This window comes from Lissotriton vulgaris, chromosome 6 (genome assembly GCF_964263255.1).
Source record: "Lissotriton vulgaris chromosome 6, aLisVul1.2, whole genome shotgun sequence".
NCBI classification, from domain to species: domain Eukaryota; kingdom Metazoa; phylum Chordata; class Amphibia; order Caudata; family Salamandridae; genus Lissotriton; species Lissotriton vulgaris.
In genome coordinates, this window is record NC_141694.1 from 351316845 (window position 1) to 351331752 (window position 14908).

Genomic DNA, 14908 nt, shown 5'->3' on the forward strand with positions numbered 1-14908 from the left:
GGCCCATGAGCTTTTGGTGAATGAATGAATGAATGAATATAAGCTTTATGAGGCGCAAACGTAGCCCAGGTGAACCTTTTTCATCCCTGAGGCTCAGTTCAGGAGGCTGGCAGACTATCCCTTGCAGTCACTCTAGTCTTCTGAGGTCAAGATGAAATTGCAGGCTCATTTCTTCCTCCCCAGGCAAGAGGGTAGCAGACAGTAGGTCAACACAGCAAGGCAGAAGTTTGTTCAGAGCAGCAGTCCAGCAGAGTGGCAGTCCTTTCAGCAACACAACAGTCATTCTTCCTGGCAGAGTATCCACAGAAGTGTAGTGAAGTGTTGGTGTATGAGGTCCAGTATTTATACAAAGTTGTGCCTTTGAAGTGCCAAGACGCTTCCAAACATATACCTTTGAATTGCATAGATGTCCTGTCCTTTTATACCTGGTTCCAGACTAAATTTAGGGGTTTTGCACCCCTTTGTGTGGGACCAGGACACAACCTAATCAAGTGTAAGTGGGGCTGGGCCCAGCTCCTCCCACCCACCCTAGCAGTAATGGCCCATTCAGTCACACCTAAGCTCTGGGTTGTGCATGGCTGTCTAGGAGTAATGCACAAAACCCAACTGTCACCCACACCCAGTCATGTGACCCAGAGACAGGCTGCAGGCAATAAACGGCTAAGGCAAGAAAATGCCAACTTTCTAAAACTAAAAGGAATAATTGGGGGAGAGAATGTGGTCTCACGGCAAGACTGTCGACCTTCGAGGTGGGAAACTAAGGTTCGAGCCTCATGGTTGACTCCACAACCTGTGATTCTGGGCAAATCACTTAATCTCCCCATTCTTAAAAACAAAATGAATTTGTCCTTGTGTAACATAACTAGTGCTCATGTAAAGAGCTCCAATACCTTTGGGTCGAGTTTGCGCTATATAAATTAAAAAAAATGTGATGGACTGAATGCTGAACAATGCAAACATTTACCCACAGTCACAAAGATCTGGGTTTAATCCATTGTTCTTTTGCTGACCAAGCCACCCTAGTTTGGACCCATCCAAATGCATACCAGTCTTGACCCTGTTCCTCATGGGAATAGTCCAGCCCGAACAGCCAAGTCAAGTTCTCCGTGGACCAGAAGCAAGCATCCTGGGACAGGTTTCGGGGCATCTCGAGGGGTTTGTTGCATTATGCTTCTGTTTCTCCTATATTTTTGCTATTTTGCACATCTATGCCTCCTGATGTTACTTTTTTTTAGACTAGCATTGGTTTTATGTTGAGTATCCAGTTTTGGTTGTACTTTTTTTTAACATAGAAAACAAACGAGCGTTTGTTTTACTTAGCTGCACAACTGTGACAGAATTTGAATTTGATGTGGGGTGGGAATGTACTTCCTGGTTCCCCTGCACCCCACTGAGAGCCGCCATCTTGGAGTAGTGCACGCTCTAGCTTACATAGTTGCCGGAAACATAAAAATGTGTGCTGCGTGGTCGCGCCACTGGTGCACCACTGGCAAGCCCGTCTGTGCCTGTCAGCGTCCCGTAAGCACCAGCCAAGCTGCTCACCGTGCCCCCTGAACGTTGGGCAGATTGTGCTCTACCAGTGACTTTTTGTTAAATCTCTGTCCACTCCCCTGCACCCACCAAGGTGTTTATGATTTATCTAGATGTAAAGATCTCAACTGTGGGTAATGTTGCTTTAAGCGTGTCGTAGGGTCGGTCAACTCTGGACCTATTAGCACCTCACTTAACAGGCCCATGAAGGCCTCCCCTATTATGGCCGCCTTGATTAATGGCCACTCCTTCAGGAAGCACTACTTGGACGTTTTTGACCTCCTTGCTGACAGACCTGTGGACCTTCTGTTCAGATTCCACGTCCGATCCCATTGTCACTTTGGCCACGCCCGAGCGTTATAAGATTTCTAGAGAGGATCGCCCAGATGGAAGAGGGGGCGGAGTGGCTATTATCTATAAAAACAAGTGGGACATTCGTAGAGACCATGTCATTCCATCAGGGGACTGTTGTATTGTATTGTATTGTATGTTGGATTTATATAGCACTTATCACCCAGGGGTCTCTAAGCGCTTGCCTTGGGAACCCGTCCTGGCTTTTCCCTGTGAGATAGCCCCTACAGGGCATCCCCAAGGAGAAAGCCAGGCATCCCGCCACAGGGGGACGTTGTGGAGATTAAGCAAGCTTAATGCCCAGAGTTGCAGAGTGCGAACCCATGATTAGGTCAGGCACCGAAGTGAGAATTATCGAGTCCATGGACATTTGAGCTCAAGACGCTGCCGCGTCGGGAATTGAACCCTGGTCCCGGGTCTGACCTCTGCTTCAGGGTCTGCCTGCTCTAACCAGTGAGCCACACTTCACCACAAGCACTTGACTTTAGCATAGGCACATTTTAACCTGGGGGGGTCTCTGATTTATAGGCCTCCCGGCCCGCATGGTCCTTTCTTCAGTCATTTGGCGATGCTGTTGTCCCTCTGGCTCTACAATTCTTCAACAATATTATTTTAGGAGACCTTAATATTCATCTTCTTGATCAGGTAGAGGCCAGGGAATCGTCTGACTTCTTGGATATTCTTCATCTTGCTCAACTCTCCCAGTGGATAAGCAGTCCCACCAACCGAGCGGGACACATTCCGGATCCTATATGCACCAACATTTCCATTGAGGTCGAAGACCCATGTCCGGTCCCCTAGTCGGACCATTTTGTCACCTATTTTTAATGGGCAATCATCAATGCTGACCCCCCTGCTCATAGCCACCATGAACCAGCATTCAGCAAAATTGATCCGCTTGCTTTCAATCAGGCCTTGGATGCCTCTAGGTCTGCCCTCTGGGGTGATCTTGAGGGCGGCCTTGCTAGATTTACAGACTCGGTGGCTAATGCTGTGGACACTTTAGTTCCGTCATGTCCTCCCAGGCTTTCTAGGGAGTCTCCTTCTAAACCTTGGTTCACTCCGGAACTTTCAGTGCTCAAACATGATTGTAAAGTTCTTGAGCGAAGGTGGCGCTGCAGCAACTTTTGTCCAGTGGCTAAGCTGCAACTTAGGCATAAACAAAAGACATACTATGAGGCCATAATTCAGGCCAAAAGGTGCTTTTATTCAGCGTGTATTGACTCTGCTAACAATAATTCAATTAAATCTTTGCAATTGTCCAGAGCTTTATGTCGCCTACCCCCCAATTAAATTTGTCGCCATCGACGGACTCCTGGTGCGACAACCTTTCCTGTTTTTTCAGAGATAAGATCTGTACCATACAGGCTTCTTTTTCCTCTTGTGACAGTGCCTTAGGGGTCTTGTCGGTCTCATCATCAGCTCAACCCACTATCTCCCATCAGGCTTTCAGCCCCGTGGACCTGTCTGAATCTCTCAAATTCTTAAAGGGCCCGAAGTCGGGCTCTCCCACGGACCCTTGCACAGCCAGACTGCTGGCAGCGGCAGCTGAGACTATCAATGCTGAAGTGAATGGCATTCTTAATCTGTCCCTGCAGAAAGCTTGCATCCTGGAGGTCTGGTAGCAGGCCAAGATTCTTCCCATCTAGAAGAAGCCTTTTTTAGACCCTCTCAGCCCAGGGAATTACCACCCTATCTCCCTCTTGCCTAGCTTAGCTAAAGTCTGTGAGAAGGCGGTGACTAAACAACTCACTAAGTTTGTTGAAAGCGCAGACCTCCTGCACCTGGCACAGTCAGGGTTTAGGGACACCCATAACACTGAATCAACCTTGGTAGAGGCCTCGGAAGCCCTCCGGGAATGTTTGGACACTGGCTGTAGAGTGGCATTGATTTTGCTCGACCTGTCGGCGGCATTTGGCACGGTCCCCCACTCACGGTTTCTCACGCGACTTACCGAGATAGGGGTCTCTGGCATGGCTTGGGGCTGGATTAGGTCTTTCCTGGATGGATGGGTCAAGCAGGTCTGGCTTCCGCCATCCTCTACTGCTCCCCAGGCAGTGACCACAGGGGTCCCCCAGGGGTCCTCTCTTAACCCCCTTCTTTTTAACATTTACGTTATTCCATTGGTTTACTTGGCTGAAGAACTGGGGGCGAAGATTATTGCCTACGCTAACGATACACAGCTTCTCTTTACATGGGAGTAGAATACAAACTCAGTCTCTTCTGCGAAGCCGTGTTTGTCCTCAATTTTTAAATGACTTGCTTCCGTGCAGCTCAAATGCAATGAAGAGAAGTCTGATATTCTCCTATTCGGGAAATTTCCCCCTAAAGTCAGGGTAACTCTCTGGCCTCCTGAGTACCACCTGCCTACCTCCATTGGGAAGCCTGTTAAGTATTTGGGGGTGTGGTTTGAGGAGAACCTTTCCTTCTACACTCAGGTTAAGAAGCTTGCCGGCACTTGCTTCGGCCTTCTTAAAACCCTTAGGAAGTTTCTCCCCTGCTGCCTAGGGCCGCAAAGGAGACAGTCATCCGTGCCTTTATTCTATCTCGGCTGGATTACGCCAATGCTCTTAATGTGGGAATTCCTGGCTATTTGCTGAAAAATCTTCAGGTGGTCCAGAAAGTGGCTGCCAGGCTTCTTCTTGATTTACCCTGCAGATGTAGTGTGAGTCACCACCTGCGCTTGTTGCACTGGCTGCCCGTGGTTGCAAGGGTAAAGTTCAAATCATTAGTTATTGCCCATCATGCTCTCTATGGCCGAGGACCTTCTTATTTGCAAAAATGCTTCTCTTTCTATGCCCCTCTGAGACAATTGCGCTCCTCGTCTCAACTGTTGGCTCTGGTTCCACGCTTAGAATGCCAGAGGTTAGGTGGCAGCTCCCTCGTTCAGAAAGTGGCTGTGGCATTGAACGCCCTACCCTTTGCTCTTTGAAATATCAAGGATCCACTGGCTTTTAGAAAGCTCCTGAAAACACATCTCTTTGTCTAAGTATCACTCTCCACCCCTCGTATGACTCCACCCCGGGACACTCCTGAGTATCTGTGCGCGTTATAAAATAAAGTAACATAACATAACATCACTCCTCATCAGCGAGGCAAGCTTGAATCCAGTGGTGTACTGAGCACAAGACCCAAGTCTAGGCATACCCTTCCCACTTAGGGCAACATAAGCAAAAGGAGCAATTGATGGACAAAATGTTGAACAATGCAAACATGCACCCCCAGTCACAAGGATCTAGGTTTAATATATAGTTCTTTTGCTTTGGAGGCAAAGACGTCTGCACATAGGTTAGTGAAATGCATTTTATTGTACAGTACATGAATGCAATCCATAGATTACCACAGTATGACATAAATTACTAAAAGCCTTGCTTCCCTCCACTGTTTTTAAGCAGCTGACTTCATACATTCATTAACTCAGACTCATTTATTTCTGCCTGCTCCATATGAAATTCTTTAACTTTTACACCTGTTCCAACAACATGGCTTTTAGGATTCTCTCAAGTTTGCCATGAATATAGAATGTTAGCACTGTAATAGCTCATTATAACTCTGGTGAATATATAGTAAAACACCGGAATTCAACTGACTGCTGGACATATGTTTTACTCACCAGGCATTTTTTTCTAACATGAATGAGGAAGATATAGTGAAATTATTTGGGATGTGTTTTCATTTGGCTTTCCGCAGTACTTGCCATAATTACCATGACAAATAGAAACCCTCTTTCTGTTCAGACTCTACAGTCTTCTTAATAGGAAATGATTTCAATCATTCCAAAAATAAGGTGTTCAGGACTGAATATAGAATGCTATCATTCTAGTTTTTCATGAGATCTCTATGGTAAAGCTGACATAGAATGCTGAGAATGAACTGAAAGGCTGCTTCTGTTGTTATAATTGCTAGTTTTACTAAGCATGTCAGACTTGTTTTACATGGAAGAGGAAGATAGTTATACATTTATGTAAAAGTTTTCCCTTCTAGAGTAACAACCCATGGGAAAATATTTAGTAAAATGGTTTTCTTTCAAGGATGCTTGATCAAATTCCGGCAGAAGATGTTAATTTTTCACGGGGTATTTCATGTTACCCTCGACCTAATTAACACCATTTAAATTTTACCCAAAAAGAGGTCTGATTTACAATATTTATATTATCAACATGTAGACTATCCCCAGGTATTTGTGAACTAGTTTATATTTACCATGGAGTTTCTCTCCTTGGATAATATTGCTTAAGCAACACATCAACTTGAAATCACATTTCATTAAATTCACTCTCTGGAAAAGATTCAGCCTTTCATCCCTGGTACCGTAAGTTCTATCCTCACCACAGAAGGTGAAAACCACAGATTGGATTTAAGGAACTTGCATGTGTTAAATCATTTTTTTGTCTTTGAGAACAGAAAATGTCACATTCTACTCATCACATTGTGAGGAGTATTAAACCTTGTTGCGAACAGAAAAAATTGTAAAAATGCATTTCTTTGCAAGAAACGAGAAATATTTCATGGAAATCATCTCTTTAAGTTTCAGAATATCAGAACATGGAACTAGTGTTTGGATACCACAGGGTTAAACTACTGAAATTGACGGAAAAAAGTGTTTTGTTTTCAACTGTAATCCAGTAAATTTAGCTTTCAGTTGCCAATCAGGGGAGTATCCTTTCAGTATTGTAGGATACATTAGGAAGCAGTTAAGATTAGTCCCTTTCCTAAGTAAACTTCAGTGTTTATCTATTTTCTATGGAGCACTTCACGTCAATGGCTGACAGCAATGTAAATGTTATCTTGATTATTAGTCAGAGCAAAAAATCCCCTTTGGATAAGCTTACACTGGCATCCTTTGCTGGTAAACAGTATCAAAGCATACATTTAACCCAACACAACATACAACTTAAATCAAGAAGTGGGGCAGAGAATGAACATATTAAGATAATAACAATAGAAAGTGCATTAAAAAAGTATACAGTTTATTTCAGTAAAAAACATTACACATTATTAAAATACTTAATACAATAATCATCATTGATGAATAAGACACATACAGTGGGAAACAGAAATAAAAAGGAAAACAATTCCTATAGTACTGAGACAACTACACTAGTCCAAAACACAATCACACTGCACAATTTGTATAATCTCGTAGTTGGAGTGGTTGTTTCAAGGACTAACCGCCTGATTCATGTAGGTAAATTGCACTCGCAAAGGGCCAGATTCTCAGAATCTGGCCCTTAGCGAGTGCGATTTTTGCATTTGGTATTCATGATACCAAATGCAAAAATCGCTATGTAAGAATTCGCATATTTGCGTGGAATGGCATTTAAGGAATCTCTAATAGAGATTCCTCAAATGCTATTCATGACACACAACAAAATTGCGATTTTGGACTTTTGGGGCCGCTATTTACCGACAGGTCAGACCTGTCGGTAAATAGCAAAAACTCAGAAAAATGCTTTTAAAAGCATCATTCAAAGTTGCATGTAGCACACACACATGTCCTTTGGACATGTGTGTGCGCAACACCTGTCCAAAAGTGCATTTTAGGGGTGCTACAGGGCGTCCTTTGGACACCCCTGGCACCCTTAAAATTGCTATCTCAGTTGCGAGTAGCAAATTGCTACTCGCAAATCCCCATTCATTCCAATGGGCCTCTTGGCCCATAGGAATGATTGGGGAGTATTTGCGAGTAGCAAATTGCTACTCGCAAATAAAGAACATGTAGGAATCGCTATTTAAGTAGCAATTCCTACATGAATGCCGTTTTGCGTGTCCTCAATAGCGATTCGCTATGATTCGCTATTAGGGACACGCAAAACGGCATGTACATGAATCAGGCTGTTAATGTAGTATGACTCAAGAATTGCATCAACGCGTTTCGGTGGGCTTGAAAATAGAGAGCCAACACCTTCTTCAGGATTAAAATACAAGAATCCCACATAAAAATACAGTATATAAAGTCGCAACAGTAGAAAGGCTGGATATGTATGTACCTAGCATGCCCCCATCTCCAGACTACACGATCCGGGGGGCAGTCTCTGGCTGAGAAATTGCTGTGTGTGTTAAAATGTCAAGCTCAAAGAAGTAACGCGGTCAGCCTCATATGGCTCCTGCTCAGATAACTAAGTTTCCAAACAAGTACTGCAAGGTAGAAACCTTCCCGACATCACGGGAATGACTTGAACTTTATTAATGATGTCCAACCCCAGAATTGTAGATTAAACACTCTGTCTAATGGTGTGGGAAGTTAAAAAGAACCGGGATTAAAAAATCTCTGCTTATTCACACGGCCCTGTTGCCTCTCGTCAACAGGGCCGTGTGAATAAGCAGAGATTTTTTAATCCCAGGTTTTTCAAGGTGGAACAAATGAGTTTCTCCATCCATTGGCACTTGGGAAATACATATGTGTTTTTAGCGACCAGTTTGATGACAACAGCAGAGAGCAGACTCAGAGAGCATCTGAACTGCTTCTTTTGTATATTGTTCCTTTAAGTGTCTATGCTGGGGACGTTGCGTTTGGAGGAGGGTGGGTTTTGAACTACATGGCAGCAACTTTAAAAGGACACCTAGGGTGGCATGATCGACTTTAATAAGCAGTGACATATTTGAATAGGAAACAGCATGTGCAACGTCTGCAAGATATTCTTGGAATAAGCAATCTCCCAGACTGCAAGGCATTGTTCCTAAGACGTATGAAAGTACACACATAAAACGCCATATTGAGCTGCTCCATTTTTAATTTACAACGCAGCTTGTTTGGTGCCTGTGATCTGCTTTCAGGGTGTTTAATATTGAGGTGCTTTAACGTGTTTCTCTGTGTTATGCTGCACAATTCCGTTAGCTTCCAGGTAGCCATGTTTAGAGAGGTGATTCATTTCCGCAGAGAAATTACAGTTTGACACATATCCTGTGTTATGAGAATATGCGCTTCCAAGGGGTTATGTGGTTGACTTTTACGTGGCTGTATGATGTGCTCTGCAAAACTCCACTGCACGCTATTGCTGCTGGAAATGCAATGTTTGCCAGAATTACTGATGTATTTATTCCTACTTATACCCATTCTAAATAGATAATGGAAAGATTTTCCTAGCAATTTAGCAGCATAATATGTGTGCTAAATTCGTTCAATAAAAAGCTGCAGATTTGTAAGTGCCCTAGGAGGTCAGTATTGTGCTGCACAGCCATGACTGTAGTAGGAAAAAATGTAACCTATCCGAAGCAATACATCATCCAAAGCAAGACATGACTGATTGAGCTCCATCATTTAAGCTCATAAAATAGCTGTTTAATTGCAATGTGTTTATGAAACTAAATCCCCATAAAAGTAAAACATACAATACTACTACAGTCGGATGGGCATTGTATGGTTGTTCCTCCTAATCTTTCCAATAATTCTGTCCCTATAGCTGATTGGATTCCTAAAGGAGAAACATTTTACCATGGATTTGTACACATTAGAGAGCATTCGAAAATGTTTCAATGCCTTTTAAACACCTTACAGAGCACAGAAAGTGATTCAAACAGCTTTACCAAATGAGACGCTAATAAGAATATAATCATAAATTTGAACCTGGCTGATGCTATTGGACTATTTTCTCAATGCTTCATGTAGTTCTTTGTGTGAAACACAATCATCAGTTTGTATCAACCTTTACACCATGTCATGTCATAGAAAACGGTATAATCTGGAGAGAGTAAGTGACAGTATACTAAGGGCAATTTATAGTGTTTGTGGAAAAGCAGAAGGTGATTGGGTGAGGGGGGCGGACTCTTAGTGCAGGCATAAAGAACCTTAAGGCGCATAAAGTGGATCCGATGGATTGTAAGATGGTCATCTACGACTGCGTTAGAACTAGTAAAGAATTTCTGATCTTGGTTCAGAACTAGCTTGTAGTAGGCAAGGCTATTGACAACTTATGTTTGGCTAAGGGTTTCTCAGGAGTGTGTGAGGGTCTCTGAGAGCCTACTGAGGCTTAGGAAGATCTGGAAAAGATAATGAGAGTGCCAGACTGGCTAGCATTAAGCCTATGGAAGCTGAGGGCTGATCTGTGATGGCAAACTAAGGGGCCACTTGACAACTGGCTGAGGATGAATGATTGTTGGGTGAGGGACTCCAAAGGGCGAGTCGAAGCTCAAGGGGCTTGATAGCCTGTGGAAGGGCTCTAGGCAATTACATTGCAGTTCTGTGTGATATATCAACCCAGCAGCGGGACCCAACATTAGACACAGATCCCTAATTCACTTTCAATAGCAACTGCCCTGCTTCCACTGCTGCTGGTGTCTGTTACTGGATGCAGTTTTGGACACGTACAATAAATATTTGTAAGGGAAGTAGGAAATGCCACACTAAATATCATGTCTGCTACCTTAAGGGGAATCCAGACTCTCCTTTATCTCTAACACAATATTCTTTCTGGCTGTGTTCAATAGTCTCTGCTACCCATTAGCAGGAAATATCATTGGGGGGCCTGGGCAATTTTATTAAATCGATGTATTGTGACATACACTGATATACTGAACAAAATGAATTAAGGGTGGATGACTTTCCTCTCTCCCCCCCATCTCTTGCTGTGGATGATTGAGAGTGGCAGGGTGGCACTGCCAAACTTTGCTTCATCTGTCAGTGTCGGTCTGTACATACCTGCACCTGATAGAAGATTTATCAATGCCAATGCTGAGGACTGACTGTTGCCTTGAGCTTGATAGCTGTTCTTACTGACATTTCAGAATCGAGAGTACAACAATCAGGTGGGATAGGAAACCTCAGAGAGGCAGGATATAAATGTTGGTACTTTGAGTATTGATGAGGTGGTCAAGTTACTGAGGGTGGTAGGAAAGGGTTGGGGGAACAGTGGGGCTAGAGAGCCTAAAAAGGAGTGAGTGGGCTGGGGAGGGGTATTTTGTGTCCAGCTGCCCTGCACCTCAGTTTTCCTTTCCCAGCTACTGATACAGATCAGCTTACAGTGGGGTACTCATGCGGTGGTGTTAGATCTGGGGGCCTCTAGTTGGCTGAGGTAGGTACCTTAGTCCAAAAAGGGACCCTTGCTTCTAGTCAGGGTAAGGAGGAACACACTCTTAGATAACCCCCGCTCACCCTCTGGTAGCTTGGCACGGGCAGCCAGGCTTATTGCCAAGGCAATGTGTGAAGTATTTGCAACCACATTCCCAGTAACACAGATGGACACCACCCCGGTTTCATAAAAATAGCGTTATCTTTATAAAAAGAAATGCAATGAGACCAAATGATAGAAATCCAGCATATGCGTATTCATAATATTTCACTTGGCCAAATATTAGGCCATCAATCACTTGTAGGTACTTGCGTTTTATTGAGTAATTCACAATCTCTAATGCAGTCCTAATGCAATGCAGTTCGTAATGCAGTCCGTAATGTGGTAATAAGACAGTCCTTAATGCAAGAATCAGACAGTTCGTAATGCAATAATAATGCGGTTCGTAATGCAAGAATCAGGCAGTTCGTAATGCAATATTAATGCGGTTCGCAATGCAAGAATCAGGCAGTTTGTAATGCAAAAAGATTGAGGTTTGTAATCAGTGCGGTGAACTTTGGCCCTACTAGGGACCAATGCCAGAGACAATGGTCATAAGCTTAAAGGGAGGGCCCTGTTACTGCTGGGCAGATATGGGCCGCTCGGGGACTCAGAGCGTCTAGTGGGGTGCAGTGGGAGAGAGCTCGGAGCGCTCCTGTACTCCTCCTGCACACCTCCCCAGGCCACACACGCTTGCGGCTCCCGACCAGAGTCCAAGCCTTACCTGGCGGGGTGCGCTGCCTCGCTCTCTCTCTCTTCCTCCTCGTCGGATGCCCTGCTAGGCGATCCCGATCAAGTTGTGGCTCTGATGACAGGCGACACTGCAACCGTACTGGTTACGGCGCTGTCCTCTCCTTCATTGACAATCTTGGGCAGATTCCTCTCGGTGAACAATGATCACGATCCCTTTCACCTTACAGCTTTCTTAGCATCCAGAAATCCATTAGCACGTTGCGGCTCTGGCAGGCGGTGGTGATTCTTACTCACAGCCTCAGTTACGATGACGGCTCGGGCCACAAACAGCAATACAGCAATACAGCAGCGTGAACGGTGTTTCATGATGCGAGGGCAATGCAATCATGGATCACTTTGTAAACAGTACCACAGACCACACAGCAGTCTTCCTAAAATCCAGTAGCGTGTTGCGGATTGGGCCGGCGGCGGTGATTCTTACTCACAGCCTCAGTTATGATGACTGCTCGGGCCACAAACAGCAATACAGCAGCATGGAGGATGTTTCATGCTGCGGGGGCAATGCAATCATAGGGCACTTTGTAAACAGTACCACGGACCATATGGCAGTCTCAGGCGTGCAAAAGCACCACGCACCAAGCATAGCTGAGACACAGTCGGAAATTTTTATGTTCCTGATTTTCTACAACAGGGTACCAGCTCTCCTTGGGCCCCTGGAGACACACTACTTCAGAATACAGCACACAGCAAAGTCCTCACTAGCAGGGGGACATAGCACACAGCAAAGTCCTTTGTCCTTTCCTTAGTCAAACCAGCGAACTGCAGGCCAGCCCAAGAACACACAGCAAGGGCAGTCCTTCTCTTCAGTCTCTTCAGCTGTTCTTCTTCGGCAGAGGTTCTTCTTGAGTACAAAGTAGTTTCAATCCTTTTTCAGTATGGATTTCAGTCTTGAGTTCAGGGGTTTCAACTCTTACATTTATACCCCTAAATGCAGTTGAAGTCTTTGTGTTCCGGCGGCTCTGTCCTCCGTCCAAACCAGACTTGGGTGTCTTCCTGCCCATGTACACCCTCCTCCTTGGATAGTCAGTGTCTGGGGCCCAGACGCTCAGCAGGAGGTGGAGCCATCCTTTAGTGGCAACAACACAGCCCATTTTCACATCCAGGGGGCTACTCCCCCCCACATCAAAGCAGGCCAGCCTGTTGCTGTCTCATGTACTCCTCCCTGGGGTCGGGACACTTACCAGACCCTGTCATATTCAATCCCAGGCAGCCAATATAGAACCAGGCAGAGGCACACAGGATATTTTAAGACAAGAAAACAACCACTTTTGAAAACGTGGTTTCTAAGCTCACAATTTAAAAACCATCTTCACAAAAAGATTTTATTAAATCCTGAGTTCAGGCATACTAAACTCCATCTCTCCATCTTATGCCTACACAAGACACAACATTCCCCATGCTGTGCTATTGGCAGGGGGGCCTTGTAATAGTGAAAAATGAATTTGGCAGTATTTCACCGCTAGGAGATGGTACACACCTCAGTACATGTCCGATTTTTCACAAACAATGCACCTTGCCCAAGGGGGTACCTTGGGCCTACTATAGGGGTGACTGATGTGCATAAAAAAGGGAAGGTAAGGCCTGGCAAGTGGGTGCACTTGCCAAGACAAAAGGGCAGTTAACAAACTGTGCACAGGCACTGCAGTGGCAGGCCTGAGATCTCTTCTTAGGGCTACTTGTGTGGGTGGCACAATTAGTGCTGCAGGCCCACTAGTAGCATTTGCTATAGCAGCCCTGGCTCACATAATGCACTTTACCAGGGTCTTTACTAATAAGGCAAAGATACTAATTATGGACAACCACTTTCACTTTGACACTGATCAGCAGTGGCAAAGTGCCCAAACCATCTAAGTCGGCAACATTATGTCAGAAAAAGGTCTAGGAGGAGGGCAAAATGTTTAAAAAATTTTAGTCACAAAGGGCCACGTCCAACAGGAGGCCTATACAACATGCTTTTGCAGATAAGTAACAATCTATAATAATCTAAAACAATCTATAACATTCTCCAATGGGCGATTCAAATTGACATTGCAGAGAGTTTGAGTCTGTGGCTGCATTGCTGAAAGTCACTCAGAAATGACTGAACGATAGGAAAGTTAACTGAGGTTCAGAAAGATGTTGCCTTAGGACTTCTTTCCATGTAATGCTCTTGATGTGCATGCACTGGCACATAGGTCTGGGAGATATGCTGAAGGATAGGCACCTAGACATTGGTGAATATTTATCAAACCTCGAAGACAGGGTCCTTATTGACACTAGGTGCAGGAAATGGCTGTTGTGATTTCCCTGCCCTTCGTAAAGGCTGATGAACATTGCACAAGCAGGCAGCCTGTCAATGAGGTCAGTGTCAGGCTTAGAGGATATTATGAGCACATCTTACTTTCTGGCCATTACAGCAAGCATTTTGGAAAAACACAAGGGTGAAAGCAGTGTTGGACTATAATCTTAACCACATAAAGTGGCAGGCAGATTAACAAACACCATCAAAAGTTGCTAGCTAATACCACATCTTTCAGTATGTGTTGTGTGCTCTTCGAGTATGTGCAAAAAGAACCTGAGGGAAACCTCACACTTTTTTTAAGTTGATGAGCTCATAATCTATGTGTGCAGCTGGTAACTGACCAATCCAAATCCCACCTGCCTCTACTTCAATGCATCAAATATGCTGCTGAGGGACAAATACAAGATCTGTAAAAGTGCAACAAAATTTGACCCACCTTGACAAAAATACTCTGACAGCTCCTATTTGCCTATATTATCTCCAAGATGCACTATGGTGACTAAAAGGCAGCAGCATCTGGTACACCATTCTATCTGACTGAACAAAAGAGTCATCTCAGAGGACAAATGCAACACACAAAGCCATGAAATTGCCAGAATGGAAACCAGGAGATAAAAAGTGGAAAGTCACAAATTACTAGTGTTCTTAAGCTACCAATTTACATGAATGCATTTCTCTAAAAGGACCATTCCGTGCGTGATCAATAAATAACTTACCAGAAACTCTGCCCCTGGGCTGCACTATAAGGAGATCACATTCTACCTAATATTCATATACACAATATTGATTGATTCCCTAACTATAACTTCTTATTCTATGTGCACTTCTCTGTTGCTTCCTGGAGAGGATTAATCTCTATAATCTTTAACACATAAAAACAGAACTGTAAGAAAATGCCTCTTTTTGCAAGATTACCTTCAATTTTGGACTGGTGCTGATCAATGTT